Consider the following 22,171-nt stretch of genomic DNA (forward strand, 5'->3'; position numbering starts at 1 on the left):
TTGGAATTCAGAACCGAGAGTATTGTGTGGTGCTTCTCTTTATTGCTTGTAGGCTCCCTGGATATTTAATTTGACATTTATTTTTGTATTGTTATGGTGTTTCAATCACCTTTTTCATGTCCTCTCTCAAACTGAGGCTGATAGCCACTTAAGGACTCCACCCATTTTCAGCATATTTTTTTAATTAATTTATTTTTTTAAATTTATTTTTGCTTAATCTTTACCCCATTCTATTGCCTTTCTTTCCCTCAAACAAAACCACATAACTCGATTTATCTAGGATAGCCTCTCAAATAGAGGGAGAAACAAGGGAGGGCACCAGGACCAAACAGATGTATGATCACTGATAGTAAGCTAGACAAAGAGGGGACCACCTACTCTAGCAACCTGGGGGGTGATGGTGGGGATATGGGTTGCAGAAAGGGAACGGGGAAGGGGGGAAGACAAATTTGGTGCTGGGTATTCCCCTAATTCAATGTTAATATGTATCTAAAATACTAATGTGAAAGATATGTAAGCCACTATGATCAAAATAAAAATTAAAAAAAAAAAAGGAAAAAAAATCTGTTCTTTCTCATCAGTGAAAGCAATACATTTACTTTTTTTTTGGGGGGGGCCACACCCGGCGGTGCTCAGGGGTTATTTCTGGCTGTCTGCTCAGAAATAGCTCCTGGCAGGCACGGGGGACCATATGGGACACCGGGATTCGAACCAACCACCTTTGGTCCTGGATTGGCTGCTTGCAAGGCAAACGCAGCTGTGCTATCTCTCCGGGCCCTACATTTACTTTTTAACCAAAAAATTGCTTAAAAGCATATTTTAAGTTACTACATTAACTCCACAAGTGAGTATTAACTGCTAACATTGTGGATGCCACCATAAAATGATAGGCTTTTTAAAAAATTATTCATAATGTAAAATCAAACACAAGACTTCTATACTCAAATTACGTAACTCAAGTTACGGTCCTTACTTCACCCCAGTTTCAATGGATTAGGGACTTCCTCCTTTATGCCTCCATTTTGGGGTGAGTCAGAATTAGAACAGGAAAGCATCACCTTGAAACCATCATGGTTAGTTATCTTTCAGAATTAGTACAAGATGTGGAAGAATTACTGCCTCCTCCCAGAACTTTAAGAAGGGGAGAGAGTAGATTTTACACAAACATTGCTTCATGAAGGATAATTAAAGGAAAAACCAGAACATTCTGGAGAAATATGAACTGATTATGTTATAGTTTAGGGAGGGTGGAAAGTCTTTAGATTCCTTCCTACCCCCCAAGGGTTAAGCAACCGTCATCATGCTTATTCCTTCAATTAAAAGTAAGCAGGAAAAACAGCTCATAAAAATTAATTGTTTTTAGGCTAGACAAATCACTATTTGTTAGTCGATCTCCTAATGTCCTTGAAAGATATTCTACCAAGGGATAAAACAATATTTGGCAATTCTACATAGGCCTTATTATGATACATCACTTGTTATCATAAAGGAGTATGCAAATATGTAAACAAGAGAGGAGAGAAGGGAAAGCAAGAAAAGCAGCACAGAGGGGGGTAGGGGATTAGAGAAGTGAATAAAGAAAAGAAGTAGTAGAGATAAGACCAAAACTTCCATTCCTGGCACTATCTAAAATGCCTGCCATAACACCAACAACACTGCCTTTTGAGTGCACACCCTGACAAGCATTGTAAAAAAAACTTTTCATGTTTTTATTTTTTGGCTACACCCAGTGACATTCAGGAGTTACTCCTGGCTATGCGCTCAGAAGTCACTTCTGGCTTGGGGGACCATATGGGATGCTGGCGGATCAAATCGTAGTCCATCCTAGGCTAGTGCAGGCAAGGCAGATGCCTTAACGCTTGCACCACTGCTCCAGCCCAAGCATTGCAAATTCTGATCATAATAATACCCCATACCCCAAACCCCCCATAAAAAGAAGGGAAGATGAATGAAAAATGCAAGATTCATTTTTCAAAATAATATAAAGAGTAGGATGGGGCAGCATGTACACAGAAAGGAACATTCACATTACATTACACACATACTGTACACCTTGAAAAATTAGGAAGCTATTCAAATTTTTGATAATAGCACTGTTAGATGCAAATATGACAACATAAAAAAAACAAAAACAATAAAACAACTGGAATACATGGAAACATCTAAAATATTCAAGGAAAAAACATGTGATGGTTTTAATTATTTCTTTGTGTGTGTGTGTGTGTGGTTTTTGGGTCACACCCGGCAGTGCTCAGGGGAATCTTTTGGCTCCATGCTCAGAAATTGCTCCTGGCAGGCACGGGGGACCATATGGGAAGCCGGATTCGAACTGATGACCTTCTGTATGAAAGGCAAACGCCTTACCTCCATGCTATGTCTCCGACCCCAGTTTCAATTATTTCTTAAGAATTAAATTAATGAGTGTTCTAAGAGTAATCTATACAATCATTGTTTCTAACATGCAGGAGTTAATGAAATACTGAAACAAGAGCTAAGAATTTAGTTTTGTTCTCTCTAACCAAGAAAAAAATCTTTGCCCCTTTTCATAAACAAATAAATTTTATAGTTATGTGTGATCTGGGTGTATAATACCCACTACACAGTATTTTTGTTTTGGGGCCATACCTAGTAGCACTTAGGGATTAGTTTTGGCTCTGCATTCAGAAATCACTCCTGGCAGGCTCGGGGGACCATATGGGATGCTGGGGATCGAATCCAAGTCCATCCCAGGTCACCTGTGTAGACTACACAGTATTTTAAAAATCATGTAAGCACTCTTTAGAACTCTGTAGACAGCATCTATTTATTCATCCTTTTCCCAGAAAAGAAGATACCTAACTTCTTCTCTTGAAATTTCCAGAATTGCCACAGTATTTTTGTGAATCATTTCCAAGAGTCTAACCCAATGGTTCCAACCACTGGTTTTTAGGGGCACCTTGCATATAACCAGCCTGGGTTTGATCCCAGGTTACATGATTCCCAGCATCCCATATAGTCTCCCAAGCTCACCAGAAGTGATTTGTGAGTACAGAGCTAGGAGTAACTCCTGAGCACTACAACATATGGGGGAAAAGTTATGCCACATATTTTTGTGCTGCAACATGTGGGGAAAAAAAGTTTTTGACCACATTTTTTTGTTCTATCTTAAAAGAAAATGGAGTCTACCTTGATCCTCTAAAAATATATCTCTATACAGACCTCTATTTTAAGTCTTCTCAAAGTCTTTTCTTTTTTAGGTTATATTTCCCCCAGATAGTTCCCTCTCAAACATCAATCTGCCATCATAATCACATACTTCTTTTTTATTTTCAATCAATATCACCAAGATGATCTATTAAAACAAAACAAAAAAAAATCCACAAAGCCAAATTTCCTATGGAAAGTGGTCATGACACCCAACAGCCCCCCCACATCTTGCAGAAGAGAGAGAAAGTACCCATTAAGCTCTACCTCAATGGTTGGCAAAGCTCTCATGAAAGCAATTCTGAATCCTCTGTGAGGCTTTAAAACTGTGCTCCAAATGCAGATGGCATATTAAGAAATTAAGAGTGTGTAGTGTTTCAGGAATGATTAAGGGGAAATTTTAGACATTTAATGCATATGGCTTACTTCAGAAAAAGTAAAAAGATGTATGATGTATGAGTCTATAAATATACTGCTCGTGATAAAAATACTCCTTTTCAGGTCAAAGAAAACAATGTAAAAACTTCAAACTACATCAGAAAAACTCAAGGTCAATATTGAGAAAAGACTCATGGTGGAAGGGAGCTTTACCCAGAACCATATCTAAAAGCATTTCTGGGTGAAGTTCTGATTAAGTGTTAAAAAATTAGGAGTGCAGCAGTAGGGCATTTGCCTTGCATGCAGCTGACCTAGGACAGACTGTGGTTCAATCCCCGGGCGTCCCATATGGTCCCCCAACCCAGGAGCAATTTCTGAGCACAGAGCCAGAAGTAACCCCTGAGTGTCACTGAGTGTGACCCAAAAACATATATATATTGGGTAGCCTACATTTGTCTGGAGTCTAGACCTGATAACCAGTGTTTTCTCTCTCTCTAAAATATAAATCCGATGTGTCATTTTCCTGCTAAAATATTTTTCAGGGTTCCCTACTAAGTACAGTTCATCCTGAGCACAGTTCTAGTTCCTTTTCCCAGAATGCCTATATTTACTGGGTTCCTAGCAAAGCCTACCAATTTTCCATTATCTAGCTACAAAGACACTACTATTTGAATTTATCTGTCATCTTAATAAACTGATAATTTGTTCATAATTTGGGATTCCATATTAGAATAAGTCTCTTAGCAACTGGAGGTGTTTCATATGATTGATATGTAATGTTCTTGCTACGGACAAAACATTCCTCCCATTGTAATTCATACCTTCAAACCCTTACCTTTCATGAGACTATTTGGAGACTAGTTCTTCAATGGGTGGTGTGCTAATCAAATCTAATCAAGAAAACTTGGTGTTCTAACATAAGGAGGAAAGTATACCTCTCCGCACACCCCTCTCCCCACTCACATGTACATACATATGAAAGACATATAAAGAGACAGTGATACATGTACACATGTGAGGAAGACAGACAGGTAAAGACACAGTGGGGAAAAACCTCTGCTTTAAGAGAGGTCTCATCACAAATCCATCATGACTGCACCATGATTTGGGACTTCTAGCTTTCAGAGCTGTGAGAACAAACATTTCTGTTAATTAAGGCACCTGATCTGCAGTCTTTTATGAAGGTAGGCTGACCTATAACAGTTGCCAAATAAATATCTTGTGAAATAGTATTTTTCATGTTGCTCTTAAAAGATTTACAAATTAAGAAATGCCCTTCCACTACTAGCACATATTTCTTTTTAAACACATTAAAGTTGGAAAAGTATTCAAGCACACCCATGAAAACCTAGGTCTGATAAGTGTTAGAAACTACAATCCAATTTAATATGGTCTCCATGAAATAAGGGATAGTATAACAAGGCAAATTTGCTGATGCCATGTCAACATGTTCCCCAAAGAAGGCAAAATTGTTCTTATTTTCTGTTTTAGCAAGTATTATGCTCTCCTGTCTGTCCCCTTTCCAGGGCTGGTGACAGTGCTCAGAATGTAGGCAGTAACCTATTTTTCTGTCATGCTGCTAAACAGGTAAAAGAGATTTTCATTTGATTTCTCTTCACATAAGCATGTTTCTGTACAAAAATAATTAGGCCAAATGTTATATGTGCTCCTGTTTCAAAAGGCTATTACAATTCTTAGTCCATGATGTTTTATTAGAAGCAATATAGATATTATTACTTCAGGAAGATTTTATTTCCACTTATGAAGATGACTTCCTAATGTCTGAGGAGAAACCTAAACTAAACTATGAGCTAAATGTTGCTCATAAGGAGGAAAACAGGAAATGAAAAGCTACTAGGTAGATGTATTTATCTTAAGAGAAGACAGTGAATCTGTTACACTCAATATTTAGATGGGCTAGGCAATCCCAACAGGAAAATATTAGCAAGTCACCATTCCCATTAGTGCCTATCACAGAAAGATGAAACGAAAGTGAAAATATTTGCATTTCATTCATGAAGAGTAACTCTTCATTTGGAGACCAGTAAAAGGTTTCATGAAGTGAAAAACTGGCCCAACTTTTGGTAAAAAGCAAAATTGAGATTGCCTTAAGGAAGTGCTTTTTTGCCAGCGATGTCCAATAGGACTGCACTACAACATGATTCTGACCAACTAAAAAAATGAACATGTATTTTCTCCTCATCCCAGAAGAAACCCAAGAGACCTTAAGGTAGGCAATCTCACTATAATTTTATGTTGAATAAATATCTTCATCAAAAACAAAAGAAAAGCTTAGAGTAAGTTTTGTCATATAGCTTGATGAGATTTATACCCACTCAAAAAAGGTCATTCTAAAAGCAAAAATGAAAGGAGACAGTAGGGGAAGAAACAAGAAAAGAGAATCAGTTCAAGTATTACATATTGGTGAAAGAACAGTAACTACTGAGAGAAAGTAAATAAAAAAAAAAAAAGAATGTGCCTTTTAGCCATTTGTATTTCTTTTTTGTCAACGTGTCTGTTCAGTTCTTCTCCCCATTTTTTGATTTAGATGATTTTTTCTTGTAAAGCTGTGTCAGTACCTTGTATATTTTGGATATAAACCCCTTATCTGATGGGTATTGGGTGAATAGTTTCTCCCACTCAGTAGGTGGCTCTTGTATCCGGGGCACTATTTCCTTTGTGTTCTTTACACTGACTGTATAGAAAGAGGAGGTACAGTAAATGCTCTCCATATACACCTCAGACCAGGCCCTTCGCCTGTTCTGTATTGTGAATGGGGGGACAAAAAAAAAAAAAAAGAAGGAAAAAATACATTTAAGAACTTTCTTTAGCAGTATAGTGCTATATACAACTATATCCATAAAATAATTGATATAACTTATGACATGCAACCTAATTTCATTGATAACTTGGTCCTTGCATTTCTCCCATAGCAAAACAAATAAATGAACATTTTTTCTGTCCATTTCACCTCTTGCTTTTTCCCACCTTTAATCTTTTTCATATTATGAAAAGGTAAAGTCAAAAATATTTCTTGATCTGTAAACAATAAATGAAATACCTGATATTTAATAATGTGTAGATTTAAAAAACAGTCTAATATGGTTTTGTGTCTTGAAAATATTTTCCAAGTAAAAAGCAGAAGGTAGAGTCTTCCATTAAATATCTTCCTTCTTTTAAAGTTAAGGAAAGAAGGGGTGGGAGTAAAGGAGGGGTGAGAGGGGAAAAAGGAAGAAATGGAAGAAACTGCCAAGATAAACATAGAAGTTCAGAAAGAAGAAAAATTAGTTTACTCATTTGTCTGTGCCTTAATAAGTTTTCTGGATTTGAAAGTTATTTATGTAGCCTAGATGATTTCACTTCAAGTGATTGAATACATTTAGAAAGCTACAACAAACAGCAAAGTAAATGGGAACGGTGATTTCTACTTGTTCATCACTAAGACCATTATATTAAAGAATCCACAGAACTCCCATGACAATGGCCTAGATAACCAAATGTAAGCCTTTTTATAACTATGATTGACCTTGTCAATCTACCTTCAGGAAGGCATTCTCTCCTTCAAGAACACAATACACAACCTCCTCTATAGTTCTTAGAACACAATACATACTGAAGACTAGTCTGAATTGTTGGAATATTTTTGGAAACTCAATGAAGTTTTTTAGTATCAACTATATAGTGGCAACAGGCTTCCAACTGTGACCAAGTTTTGGATCTAATATATAACCCTTTTGAAATCTCATCAGGACACTAAAATGAAATCCCACCTGTGTTGTCTATTTCAAACGTGATACATAAGTTTAAAGAACTATAAATATATATAACTTACTAGACATTGCTTAAAAAATCTAGATCATTAAAAAGAAGAAAAATGGGACCAATGATTTTAAAAGAATCATAAAAATAAAGCAACTTTATAAATTAGTGTTTTCTTTGTTTTGGGGCCACACCTAGAGATACTCAGGGGTTACTCCTAGCACTGCGGTGCTCAGGGGACCATATGGGGTACCAGGGATTAAACCCAAGTCTACAACATGATGCAAGGCAAGCACTCTACCCACTGTGCTATAAATTATCTTAAATTGTTTATATTCAAGTATGTGCCATGTTTTATTCTAAGAACATTCTTTATAAAAGTTGGTCTAGTACATAAAAAAATAGCTACGAGACAACCAGTAATCAGTTTGTTTCTCACAATGGGGGCTATTTTTTTTTTTCATGTGTTTTCAGGTTTGGAAGCCACACAAAGAAGTATTTCAGGGCCACTTCCAGCTGTGCTTATGTCACTCCCAACAATGTTGAGGGGACTGTGGTGGGCTGGGATCAAACCCAGGTTTCCTACATGCAATGACTGTGCTCTGCTCCTTTGAGCAATCCCTTCCTCCAGTATGGGTTAGATCTTGAGTTCTAGAGAAGAAAATCATCTTGAAAATGTATCAACATCTGTAATGTTCCAGAATATGTTAACAGTTTATTATGAAAGCAACATAACACACATTCTCATTTTTTATCTTTATGGTTATGACTCTTTCTTCAACAAATCTAAGAAAATTAGGTGTTAACTATAATTATCACTATTAGACCAAGGGCCCCTTTTATAACAAAGGGACTTCTGAACTTTTAAAAATACACCTAATGCTGCAGGGAATTCTAACTCTAATTTAAATGCTACTTTTGTGATCAAATGTCATAATATGGGACCATAAAATGGCCTTGTTGTAACTTTACACAACTAAAAATGGGGGTATTTCTTTTTCCGAATAACTGTGGTATAAACTAATTTGTGCAAAAAGATTTTAGATGCTAAGCATTGATAGGTATTTCACAAATAGCACCTTATTTCTCTCTCAGTAACCCTAGGGTTTAAGTTTCCACATTCCTGATTCACACATAATAAAAGCTGGGATCAGGTTTTTAAAAACTAAACCTGTTCATGATTACATGCCTAGTAAACAATGAGACAGTTTTATTCCAGGTCTCTCCAAAGGTAAGCTATTTCCCTTCTAAAGCATTTTGTCAACCAAGCTCAGAGCTCTCACATCAAGACTCTAAAAGTCTATTTTCACTGTGTCCAAAGATGTAAAATATGAGAATTTACCTGCATATAGCTATAAAATTTTAGTCAAATCACTTGAACTCTCTGATCCTCAGTTTTTTTCTGAAGAAAATGTTATCAGCTACCAGACAAAGCAATGTGACAATAGGAATAATCTCAAAGTACTAAAAATAATTGAGTTTTCTCTGAATCAAATAACAAAATCAATAAGCAATGGATCAAAAGAGTGCATGCAGGATTTCCAGCACTCTATAGTACTCCAGATGGTATGATTACCCTAAACCATAACAAACACAAATAAGTAAGTAAACAAAAATGATTCAATATAATATTCCACTTATCCATGTGCAAACCTGTACAACGGTAACATATCAAAAAATAGCAGAGAATAGCATTTGGCCAAAAAGACCAAGTATAATTTTAGTCATTTTAAGTTGTATTCCCTGAAATTACAAATTGGGGGTTGTGAGGAGGGGGCACCAACATGAAAATAAAGAATAAAACAAAGATGTTTCCTGGAAACTGTTCATTTGGCCTCTCCAATCTCCTGGATTACCGCTGGCCCACTTACTGAACAGGAGGCTCTGGCTACTTAGTTATCATCATGGGCCACCTGTGCAAAGGCTCTGGGAACTGCAGAGCACCACACATCTTTGCAACAGTGGCTGCATCTGGCAGGATGCCCACTCCCTTCTTCTACTTGCTCTTTTGGCCACTTGGTTATATCCCTGGAGTGAACACGCAAATGCTAAGGGCATTATCCTGTGCCTATGCACTTAACACATCAGCAGTTACAAAAGGCTTTCTGATGTGATTTTAAAAACTGGAACAACAAATTTCTTGCTGAGAAACCTTTCTGAGTTTACAACCACTGAGGAGCTTCTTCTACACTGATAGAAAAAAGGCCCTAGGGGAGTTCTAAAAATAGGATTACAACCACCTGCAATTCTATTTTATTTATTTTAGTTTGAGGGCCAGTTCCAGCTGTGCTCAGAAGTGACTGTTGGTAGGACTCAGGAAGACTCTATGGAGTGGCCCGAATTGAATCTGGATCGGCAGTGTGCAAGGCAAAGACCTCACCCACTATACAATTTCTGGCCATATTTTATTTTATTTGTTTTGTTTTGTTTTGTGTCCAGACCCACTGCTGCTCCAGTGTTGCTCCTGGCGCTGCACTCAGAAATCACTCCTGGCTGGCTTAGGGGACCATATGTGATTCTGGGTATCTAATATGCAAGGCAAATGCCCTACCTGTTGTGCTACTACTCCAGCTCCATCTGGCTTAATTTTTTTTTTTAATTTGTGACCTCACCTCCTACCCTCCATTCCTCGGTTTCTACCAGTACATACACTTCCAAACTATGACTCATTATGGTGACTGTGGGAATAAAGTCTAAAATAAGTCTTGTTTTTTCAATACATTTTTTAAAACGTTATAAAAGAGCTATGTGCTAACAGACAACTAGCAAAGATTAGCTAAATCAATCTCTTCCTTTAAACAGAAATGCAAGCAAGCATGTCTTCAGAGAAACCTTATGTTCTTTCTTCCGTTAAGGTTTTACCTTGAAAATTGTAACAACATTTTCTCTAAAAACTCTTCCTGATTCAAGAATCATCTTTTAATTGTTGTTTAATTTTAGTCATGATTTTATAAGCATTAATCCCCAAACTGGTACTATGAAATATATACCATTAGCGTTCATTTTAAAAATGGGGAAAGTGTTCTAAGGGCGAGTTACTAAAGAATTCAACCCTATACATTCTGATTTCAGAACCAGCCCTCCCCGCCTTTTTTTGTGGTTTTTGGATCACACCCGGCAGTGCTCAGGGGTTATTCCTGGCTCCAGGCTCAGAAATTGCTCCTGGCAGGCACGGGGGGACCATATGGACGCCGGGATTCGAACCGATGACCTCCTGCATGAAAGGCAAACGCCTTACCTCCATGCTATCTCTCCGGCCCCCAGCCCCCCCTTTTTTATAAATAAATTCTTTAATTGATCACCATGAGATAGTTACAAAGTTGTTCATGACTGAGCTCCAGTCATACAATGTACATTTACGTCCAATGTCCCCAAATTCATTCTCTCCCTCTCCTTCCCCCTCCCTCCTTATTCCATCCATCCATCCATCCATCCATCCATCCATCCATCCATCCATCCATCCATCCATCCACCTTCTTTCAGCTCCCCATTCTTGTCCAGTGTCCAGAGTGATCATTTCCAACTATCATTGTTTTTCAGAACCAGCCCTTTTTACAACTCTGCTTTACTACTACTGACAAAAGAACCAGGTGAAAGCACCACAATTCACCTCTAATTTTGACAATTACAGAAATGAGGAGGTGTGGTTGAATCTGACTGTTTAATGATTATCAAGCATGACTGGATTTGTTAGCATCTTAGAATGGCTGGAGTCATTTGACAGAGAAAACGATCAATCAAGTACCTTGAAGGTCTCAGTGCCACTTCCTAAAGCAAGTATCACTCCTCAAGATCATTCTGTTTTAGCGTACATGTGTATCTCCTGTGACTACTTCAAATACTATGAGATTGTAAGTGTTTTCTGGGCCTCAGAAGCAAACAAACTAAGAGTTCCTCACTTCAGTGAGACTGGGAAGTGAAAGGCCCCACCATTTCCCTTCATGAAATAATTCTTTCACTTCTTAAAATTAGTAATTCTCATGAGTTCTATCATGTAGCACCTTTATTTCTCATCACTTCTTCCTCTCTTTCTCCCTCCTTTCTTCTTCCTCCATCCTTCCTCCCTTCCTTATTTTTTTTTTCTTTCCCCTACATCTGAGGATAGCTACCTATTTAGCTCTGTTTCCTTGGCTATAAAACACTGACACTTTCCTGCTGCTTTGGAATCAGAATAAGTAGAATGTGTCCTTCTTTGGGTCAGGAAAGCACACCTACTGTGCACTGCCAAACAGCTAACAGAAATAGATCCATTAGAGCTACTAGAATGAAAAACAGCTCAGGCACTATTTGATGCAATTTAGATTCAAACCTAAAAGAATAAAAGATTAAGTAACTCTTGTAGGTTTGGAACTGTCAGCTTTGTCATGACTATAATGGCTTCTAAACTTTCTTACAAGGCAGCTAGATATCAGGAACAAAATTTATAGGGATGTCTTGGGTCAAACAAAATTCATAGGCAGAGCTGATATCAGAGACGTTAAGTTTGAATCTTTTTTGGCTAATCAATCATTTAGCCTCTTTGGAAAGAGATTTATAAAAATAATTCAATATTGGAGGAAGGGGCAGCCAGCAGTGCTGAGGATTTACTTCCTGGCTCTACACTCAAGAATCCTGCTATGGTATGGCTGGCCATATGAAGTGCCAGAGATCAAACCTGGGCAAGCTACATACAAGGCAAGACCCTCCTCACTGTATTCTCTCTCTAGCCCAAATTCAAGTACTCTCAAAAATAATTTTATTCCTAGTTATGTGCTCAGAAATGATTCCAGGCAATGTTTGGGGGGGAGGGTGGTCCTGTGTGGTGCTAAGGATTCAAACCAAATTCATCTATACATAAGGCAAACACCATCTACCTATCTAGCCCCCCAATTTTTTCAAGCTGTTTCATAAAGGGAAAGGGAAAGCAAATCCAGGTCATAAAGATTTTATCCTAAAAGGTACTTTCAAATAAATAAATTTTCTTGGTGAGCATACCCAGAACATAATTTAAGACAAAAATGAGGAGCAAAAAAAAATAAAAATAAAAATAAATAAATAAAAAATTCCCTGAGTGCTCACTATTCTAGCTAAGGAATGGTTAGTCATTAAGGGAGTTAGACTTTTCTACCTAAACTATCCAGCATACCAAGCCTGGAAAACCAAAGCTGACATGAAGAAAGCCCACAGGAAAGGGATTTCAAGCCCTTGCCCCTAAAGATCAGCATATTACATTCATCCCAAATCATTGACACAGTATTAAGGTACAAAAGATAAAGTTCTTAAATTGAACCTCCAAGTTGTTGAGATCTCTTTCCTGCCTACTGAGAAGAATACAATATCAGGGCTTAATATTCCAACTTAAAAAACAAATTAACTCAGCCACTTAGGGTCCAGAAGATAACCCAAAGAAATGGATTGCACAAGGTTTTGAATTCACATGCCTGGCATTGCATAGCCCTCCTAAAACTACTATATGTATAATGTAGGTGGGTCCTTAGTACTGCAGGTGAATCCCTAATAGCTTCCAGCACTGCTCTGTCATATCAGAGCACCCAATTTGTCAGGCCTGTATCAATGTCTGGATACCCTGGAGAATGACTCCCAGCCTCTTAGCACCACTGGAGAAGACCCTTCCCCAAATGGTATCCATATATTAAGCTATGGGAGTCAACAAGACAGTACAGGAGCTAAGGTAATGTGGCTGATTCTGGTCCAATCACTGACACAATATATGATCTCTTAAGCTCCTATAGGAATAATCCCTGAGCACAAAGTCTGGAATAAGCCATGAGCACAGACGGGGGTGGATAAAAACAAAAAAAGCAAAACAAAAATTCAAATTAAAATAAAACAAAGAAATAGGCTACCAAGAGGTAACAATGCAAAACCTCATGATAAGGGGCCAGCAAGACAGCACAGTAGTAGGGCGTTTGCCTTGTATGCAGCAGATCCAGGATGGACTGTGGTTCAAATCCCAGCATCCTATATGGTTGCCTGTGACTGCCAGGAGTGATTTCTGAGCGCAGAGCCAAAAGTTATCCCTGAGAACCACTGGGTGTAACCCCAAAACAAAAGCAACAAAGCAAAATTTCATGATAAAACATTCCATGGTTGGGCCGAAGAGATAGCACAGCGGTAGGGCATTTGTCTTGCCAGGACAAATGGAGGTTCCTGGCATCCCATATGATCCCCAGTGCCTGCCAGGAGCGGCTTCTGAGCGCAGAGCCAGCAGGATGTGACCAAAACAAAACAAAACAAAACAAAACAACAAAACCATCCATGGTTATGCTATAAAAAAGCCTCAAAAAATAGGACACTTTGGGGCTGGAGCGGTGGCACTAGAGGTAAGGCGCCTGCCTTGCAAGCGCTAGCCTAGGAGATACCACAGTTCGATCACCCCAGCATCCCATATGGTTCCTGCAAGCCAAGAGCAATTTCTGAGCGCATAGCCAGGAGTAACCTCTGAGCATCAATGGGTGTGGCCCAAAAAACAAAAATTAAAAAAATAGGACACTCTAACAATGAACTATGCTTGTATGTTTATTCTGCAAACATTTACTCACAGAATTCGTCCCAAGTCTCTCTCTGGACAATGACTCCTGTCTAAATTCCAGCACAATTTAACTGAGACAATTCTACATTTTTAGGAAACTTTATAGTGAGGAAGCAAAAGGATAGAAGGATGGAAGATAAAATGGGAGAAACAAAACTAATTAAAGACAAAGATAAATGAGTGCGTGGAACAAGTGATAGGAGATATTAGCACCAATATTTTTGAAGTAAACAACACAATTTTTTTTTGCATCACAAAACATACAGAGAGAACAGAGCAAAGTACAACATGTAGAGCATTTGCCATATGCAACAGTCAATAGTTTGGTCTTCGGCACCCCATAAGTTTTCCTGAACCCACCAGTGGTGATCCCTGAGTGCAGAGCCAGGAGCACTGGTTGCCCCCTCCAATTAAAAAAGAGAAAACATTAAAATATTTCTATAAATTTTAATGTAGAACTATCAGACATCACTGAGTATGATTAACTTAAAAGTTTTCCTAAAGACAATAAGACCAGAAATTATAAAAGCAATCAAAAGGCTAAACAATCAACCAAAACTCACTGATTTTTTTTTTTTTTTTTTTTGCTGTCAAAACAGGTTTGTTTTGTAAATCAACATGTCTAAACAAGGGGAGAAAAGGGATCCGTGGGTAGAGTGCTTGCCTTGCAAGTGGGAAACTAGGGCTCTGGCAATCCATCTGGTCCTCCAGCACTGCCAGGAGTGACCCGAGTGCAGAGGCAGGAACCACTCCCATTGAAAGGGGAAAAAAAGCTTTTATAACTCAGGGGAGAAGAGTATTTCAAAGCATCTAAGTATCCCCTGGCTTTGTGCAACTCAAATACTTTTTATAGGCTACACCCCCATCTCTCTAACCCCTACGCTAACTTACATAAGTGCTAATTTTAAGAAAATGAAAAATGTTTTCTCAAGTATCTTATGCTATACTTAAACCAATGCTTTTCATTGAAAGAGATGGATATAGAAAAGAAACCACTTGTTTTACAGACACTAAATTAGAGCACAATAATCTTAAGAGATATTCAGTGCAAATAAACCTTTGCAAAATCAATTATGTAAAATTGAGTTAATCTGATTGTAATTACTCATCAGTCTCTTCTATATATTTGTGATTTATCTTATTTATATTGCATTATACCAGTGTTTGTTATTCACAGGGAACATTTGACAAGATAACAAGATGAATTTTCAAGAACATATTGTACAAAAGTAAGAAGCAAGATAACTGCAAAATCATTAACTCACAGGGCAAAGTTAGAATGTTTCAGTGAATGTCATTTTGGTAAATCACTACTATTAGTGCAATCATTTGTTAACTTAAATTTTCTTAGAACTTTACTTAGACTCCTTTAGATATTAACAAGAGGGAGATATTCATGCATCATCAAAACTCAACTTTTGTGCTTCTAAAATACTGGTACTGGTAAGGAGAAGTTAGAATGTGATTATGTGGGCGGACACATGGAAAGAGAGCTTCCAAAGTCCCCAACAATGGAGGGAAAATCTTATACCACCATTCCTGGTGTTTAGAGTCTACTGGAAAGGAAAGGGGATAGATGAAACCAAATGGAGCCTTACATACTGACTCCTATTTTTCCTAAATCCTGTCTCTCCAGGAAATCCTACACACTACACATAATACTGATGACCAGTCTCTCAGATGCAATAAAGATGACCAAAGGAGGACCTTCGGGCCTTCTAGCTTGGGAAGGATCTCCATCCTTCCTGGGAGCCGGGAGGTTCTGCCAGCATGGCGTTTGGCAGCCCTCCACCATGCCAAGGGCCTCTTTAACCAGGCCTAGAAAGGGGTGCGGGACATGGGTCACCCCAGCACCCCTCTACCTCCTTCCTCCGGTGCTCCAGGGCTTTTCCTGGCCACATGGCTGGGCAAGCCAGCGAGGTGGGTCCCTTGGAGGAGTTTATTGGTTTTCCTAGGCTTTCCCCATTTCCCTCCCAGCTCCAAAGGGAGGGTCTGGAGGTAGGGGCTCTGACCTTCCGGCCTTCTAGCTCGGGAAGGATCTCCTTCCTTCCTAGGAACCGGGAGGAATAGCAGCACAATAGGTTCTGGCAATAGGACTTTCCAGGGAAGTTTCCTTATTAAACCTGTTCATTGTGAAACCGCCCACGCGAAACATTATAACAAATATATGGATATCATTGTGTTTCATTGCTTGTCATTGGCCATCCAGGAGCTCGTTTTATTCCTTTACTCCCTCACTCCTTATCTCTGGTTACTCCACATTTAACCATTTTTCTGTACTAATGATTTTTGTTTTGGCCAAGGTGGATTACATATCTTTCACAGTAATTTTTTTGGTGCAGCTTCAGCAGGCAATGCGACATGGCAAGGTTTCATGCTGTAGGCTTTTTTGGCCAAGATAAGGTGAAGATGCAGCCTCGGCTGCCCCCCCCCCCCCCCAGCTTTCTCTCTCCTTCCTCCTCGTCCCCAGGTTTATTTCTGGATACCTGCTCAGGGTCCCAGCAAATGGGTTCCAGTGAGGTGCAATTTAAAAGAGACCCCAGGCTTCCTTGATCCTGCAAGGGGCTGGGAGGGGACTGGTGAACTTTCAACTTCCAGCAATTAGGAAGCAAAAGCCTCTCCCGGAGTCAGAAGCTTCAGCAGGCAACAAGGGGAGGACATGACTCCATGTTCTCTTCACTTGTCCAAATCACAGACCAAAGTGGTGTCTCAGAAACAACCCCCTCCCTCTTGACTATTTCTAAAACACAAAAGGGACACGTGTATCTCCTTTGTATTCTCAGATGTATTCCCTTGCTTAACATCTATAACTCTTTTCAACATCCTCATATAGTGACAATTTTGCCCACTGAATTTGTTATTTGATTGTTTGATTTTCCCCCTTTGAGATCTGTTTTATAAGCAAACTGGTAGAAGAGTATCTCTGTATAAATTTCATGTTTGAACCATGTTACGGGGAATGTTAGACTTTATTCGTCGGCCCCCAGATGCACCAACAATATCTTGTGGCATTACTTCTCTTTTGCATAGGCACATTAAAGTGGGAAAACAATACATATGCAAACAAGCTCTTATCTAATAGAGATGGAAACACATATTTGGTAATGTAATTAGGCCTTTTACCCTGAACATTGGCATAATGATTTGGCTTAGGCCTCAGAAGAATGGGCATTGCCCACACACACCTGAACAATGGATACCATCTATGGAAACAACCACAATTGTCTATAACATTACCAGGATCCAAGCCTCTACCAGGGAAGACCTACCACTGCTTTGGCATTGACTTACTGACTTATTCCAAAGAGTGCTCCCAACACCCAGACGACTCAGCAACAGTCTGCATGCAGGGCAGATCACTCCGCATTTAATGGTATGCTAAAACTAGAGGATGCTCCACATCAGCCTGACATCAATGAAAGAAATGCATAGAATCCAGAGTCTTTAAATATAAGAATCTGATACCAACAATATCTAAAGTGTGAAAAGTTTCACCGGGACCTTGAGAATGACTCGAGTGGACGGACTGGTATGCCTGGAACCCAGAGTCTGTCTTATGCCAATAAACTTCTGGGGTGAGGCCTTTTAGTAATCAGGTCAAGATTTTTTTTCCATTTTCCCCATTTTTCTGGACCTATTCAAACAACGGCGATTGCCACTACCACACCTTTACTATATTTTTTTGCTCTTATCCTTTAAGGAAAAAAAATATAACTAACTGAACTTAAAAACAAATAACTGTAGTAGAATGCCTGTCTCAAATACAGGTAGGGGATGGGAAGGGGGGAGGAGGTAATGTTACACTGGTGAAGGTGGGTGTTCTGGTTATAACTGCAACCCAACTATGATCATGTTACTTAAATAAAAAATATATTAAAAAAAAAAACATAAGATGACCAAAGGATTTAGACTGCCAAGGGCAGACTTGGCTTGTCAAAGGTCAGCGGTCCTAGTATCAAATTAACTGCACCTGGACCTGGGACCAGGTTTGATTCCTAGCATCCCATATGGTCCCCTAAGCTTGTCAGGAGGGATTTCTGAGCTTAGAGCCAGGAGTGACCCCTGAGCATTACTGGGTGTGGCCCCAAAACAATCAATAAACAAAGTGCTTTAAAAAGTTATGAGACTAGAGAAATAGCACAGTGGTAGGGCATTTGCTTTGCACATAGCTAACCCGGGAGGGACCCGGTTCGATTCCTGGCATCCCATATGGTTACCCAGCCTGCCAGGGGATATTTCTGAGTGCAGAGCCAGGAGTAACCCCTGAGCGCTGCTAGGTGTGGCCCAAAAACCAATCAATCAAAAAATAAAGTTAAAAAAATTAACTGCACCCATTTACTCTCCCAAATCACCTGTTTGTATGATACTTTATATAGGTACACTTTGTAGTAATAGAAATTGATTCACAATGAGCAAATTCTTTCTATGAAAAAGAACATGCTCCAGTTTACAACTAAATGCAAAATTAAGAGACTAACTGTAATTCGTTCCTTAGTTGGGTTCAGTTGCCCTGCTTTCTAATCCCTTCTCTTTAGTTTTACTGTTTGTATCCTGAAATGATCCTGAAATGGACCTGAAAAAGCCCAAAGGTACTTCCCAATTAATGGCATTCTATAATTCTGATATATCATTGCTTCAGAAATGTCCGAGCAAAAATGTTACTGCATTGTTCACTCATTCATTATATACTGAAGGTAAACTACTTGTTGGTTATCTAGACACTGGTGATACACTGATAAAATGCTCCTTTTTTGTAGGAATAAGACAAGCACAACAAACTAAAATTTATTGAAATACTATCTGGCAAAGGCAAGTGCCATGAAGAAAAATGAATAAGAAACAGAATGTAGAATAGGAGAAAGTGAAGAAAATATGGAAGTCACATAACTAATAGGGAGCAAAGGGCAGAATGAACTACAAATATCTGAGAAAAGATCACAAGAGCCTGATGCTGTCTGGAGAGTCGTGGGAGGTAAGAATAAAGAAGCAGTTTGAAGCTAGATAACTTTTTTTTTAAAGGATTCTATAGTTTTCATTATGATTAAGCTAGGAAAGCCCATTGATGACTGAATTCTGGGTAGAGGGGTAATTTAACATACATAACTTTCAAGGGCTCATTCTGGCTACTATATTAAGAATAAGGGCCAGAGAGATAGCATGGAAGTAAGGTGTTTGCCTTGCATGTAGAAGTACTGTGGTGGCTCGAATCTCAGCATCCCATATGATCCCTTGAGCCTGCCAGGAGCAATTTATGATTGCAGAGCCAGGAGTAACCCCTGAGCACTGGCAGGTGTGAACCAAAAACAAAAAAACAAAAACAAACAAAAAAAAGAATAAACCAAGGATTGGGGAAAGGCTAAGAGAAGGGAGACAAGTAGATTAGTTAAGTTTATAATTAAGAGCTCATGCTCCCAAAGAACATCAAAACAGTAATTCAAAAAGGTTCATGCATACCTAAATAGCTCTTCAGAGCTATTTAGAGTAGCCAAGTTCTGGAAACAACTCAAATACTCAACAACAGATGAGCAAGACATTCTGATTCTCACTCACTCTTTCTCTCAAACAGATTCTGAGATATTAATCAGTGATAAGAAAAAACTAAGCCTTGCTTTTTATTACCATATGCATGGAATTGGTAGAGGTCATACTAAATAAGCCAAATAAATACTGTAAAGACAAACAACCAATAAAGTTGTTCATGTGTGAGATATAAAGAAACAAAGCAAGGGAACAAACAGTAACCAATGAAAACAAATCCTAAAACCTGACAACAGATTTAAATTACCAAAGGATGTGGGAGTGGAGGCAGAAGTGGGAGGAAGTTAGTGTGGGCTGAGACTATAATAAACTGCAGTAAAAGGATATAGTGCTCTGGTGGTGGATGTGCTGTAGTAGCATTGTGCCCCCTAAAACTAGAAATCAATGTTATCTCAATTTCGAAAAAATTCCATGCCTGCGATGCTGCTAATTTGGTTCAAAAAGTTGAAGAAGAGATGGGAGATTCTGGTTCTAATCTTTTATACTTTAAAATAATTTAAGATTTACAAATGCCTGCAAAAACCGTAGTGTTTCCATATAACCCATACCTAGATTGCCCCTACTATTAATACCTTGATATTTTTGTCAAGACAAAAATAAATGGCATAAAACTATTAACTAAACTTTAGAGTTAATATTGGCAGTTTTTTCTGGCTCTATTTTCAAGGTAAAGTCAATGGAATAATTTGATATGGAACATAATCTTAGAGAAAACAGGTTAGTTATCTATAAGATTTTAGATAACAAGTTAGTTATCTCTAAGATTTTACCTAGAAAGAACATATGTCTAAAATTTTTGAAGTTTGAATTTGGCTATTGGTAAGTGTGAGACTGCTACTGAAAACCAAAATGGAGCTGATTATCTGTGTATCAATTTTAGGGTCTGACCCGAACTTATTCATTTGTGTTTTTTTAAAGAAATAAATAGAGCCCGGAGAGATAGCACAGTGGCGTTTGCCTTGCAAGCAGCCGATCCAGGACCCAAGGTGGTTGGTTCAAATCCCGGTGTCCCATATGGTCCCCTGTGCCTGCCAGGAGCTATTTCTGAGCAGACAGCCAGGAGTAACCCCTGAGCATCGCCAGGTGTGGCTCAAAAACAAAACAAAACAAAACAAAACAACACAAACAAAAAAAAAACAAAGAAAGAAATAGCAAGAACCTGAAACTTAATTACCTATGAATTTGGAAGAAGTTGAAATAGTTTTCATGTTTCTAGACAAGAGAAAACCGGTAAAGGATAGGTTGGGTTTTTTTTTTCTTCCATTTTAGCATTCTCTTCATTAATAACCACATTTTACCATAATTTTTAAAATGAAACTAGAAGTCTTAACAGTCAAAAATTTCAGTAACAACTTTTAAAAATTAACACATTTTTATGGAAAGTTTTTTTTTTTTTGGTTTTTGGTTTTTGGGCCACACCCGGTGACGCTCAGGGGTCACTCCTGGCTATGCGCTCAGAAGTCGCTCCTGGCTTGGGGGACCATATGGGATGCTGGGGGATCGAACTGCGGTCTGTCCAAGGCTAGCGCAGGAAAGGCAGGCACCTTACCTCTAGTGCCACCACCCGGCCCCTGAAAAGTATTTTTTAAAAGAATGTCAAACTTTTCTTAGTAAAACAAAATACATTTTACAAAATTATAGATCAGTAAAGTACAAAACTGAGATTTTAACGTTTACATATTCTCTATATATAAGTATTTAAGCACTAATGTCTTCATTCTTTTTTAACTTTATTTATTGATTGATTATAATTGATTAATTGGTTTCTGGGCCATACCCAGAGGTCCTCAGAGGTGACTCCTGGTTCTGCACCCAGAAAATGCCTTTGGCAGGCTGGGTGACCATATGGGATGCCAAGAATTGAACCAGGTCCCTTCCAGGTTGGCCACATGCAAGGCAAAAGCTCTACCACTGTGCCATCTCTCTAGCCCCAAATGTCTTCATTATAGCATTAAGCCTAGCAATGCTAATCTACAGTCTCTTCAGAAATTAGGAGCATGCCTTAGAAAGCATTTCAGGGCTTTTAGACAGTAAGAGTAAAAAATGTAATGAAATCTTATCAATAAAATGCAGAATAGTCTATAGCACAAGGGAAGAACTCAGATGCAGATCTGTAACAATTCACACTTGACAAAAGACCTGCTAACATGTCTTATTTCAACTACAGGTCTCTAAAGTTCAAATAACAGTATCTTCAGATTTGAATGCGAAGAAATGAAAAATGCTTTCTCAATTCAGTTCTATCCAAAGAGAAAAATGAATGATGGAATCTATCATAAGTTATGACAGGGCACAATGGTAATATATATCCTGACCTTGCTGAGCAAATGAACTGGAATTTTTTTTTAACCTGATCCAAAAATACCCAATTTTTTAAAAGAGTTACATATATGTACATGGCTTTCAACATTAAAGTACATAATCAAATATTTAAATTTCCATCAATTCTACACTTGCCCTATCCTTCCATTTCTATCATTGTATTTCTATCACCTCTTGTCCCGATCTCTGATCAGGCCAGTTAGCTACACTCTTCCCCCTGTTCTTTGACCTAGCAATTAGAAAAACTAAGTTTAATTCCTAACTATAACTTTCTACTTAAAAGATTCAACTCTTGGGGCTGGATAGATAGCATGGAGGTAAGGCATTTGACTTTCATGCAGAAGGACGATGGTTCGAATCCTGGCATCCCATATGGTCCCCTGTGCCTGCTAGGGGCGATTTTCTGAGCACAGAGCCAGGAGTAACCCCTGACTGCTGCTGGGTATGACCCAAAAACCA

At 38.5% G+C, this 22,171-nt stretch overlaps 1 protein-coding gene and 1 non-coding gene across 2 annotated transcripts in view; one reads left to right on the forward strand and one right to left on the reverse strand.

The window, feature by feature from the left end:
• DDX10 (DEAD-box helicase 10) overlaps positions 1-22,171 on the reverse strand; it is a 278,266-nt gene that overhangs the window by 82,449 nt on the left and 173,646 nt on the right. The window lies entirely within an intron of this gene.
• Positions 6,217-6,348, forward strand: LOC126016675 (small nucleolar RNA SNORA51). Its single transcript, XR_007498457.1, has one exon. It is a non-coding gene; the product is annotated as a small nucleolar RNA SNORA51 (small nucleolar RNA).

The sequence above is a fragment of the Suncus etruscus genome, chromosome 8, assembly GCF_024139225.1.
Source record: "Suncus etruscus isolate mSunEtr1 chromosome 8, mSunEtr1.pri.cur, whole genome shotgun sequence".
Taxonomy (NCBI): domain Eukaryota; kingdom Metazoa; phylum Chordata; class Mammalia; order Eulipotyphla; family Soricidae; genus Suncus; species Suncus etruscus.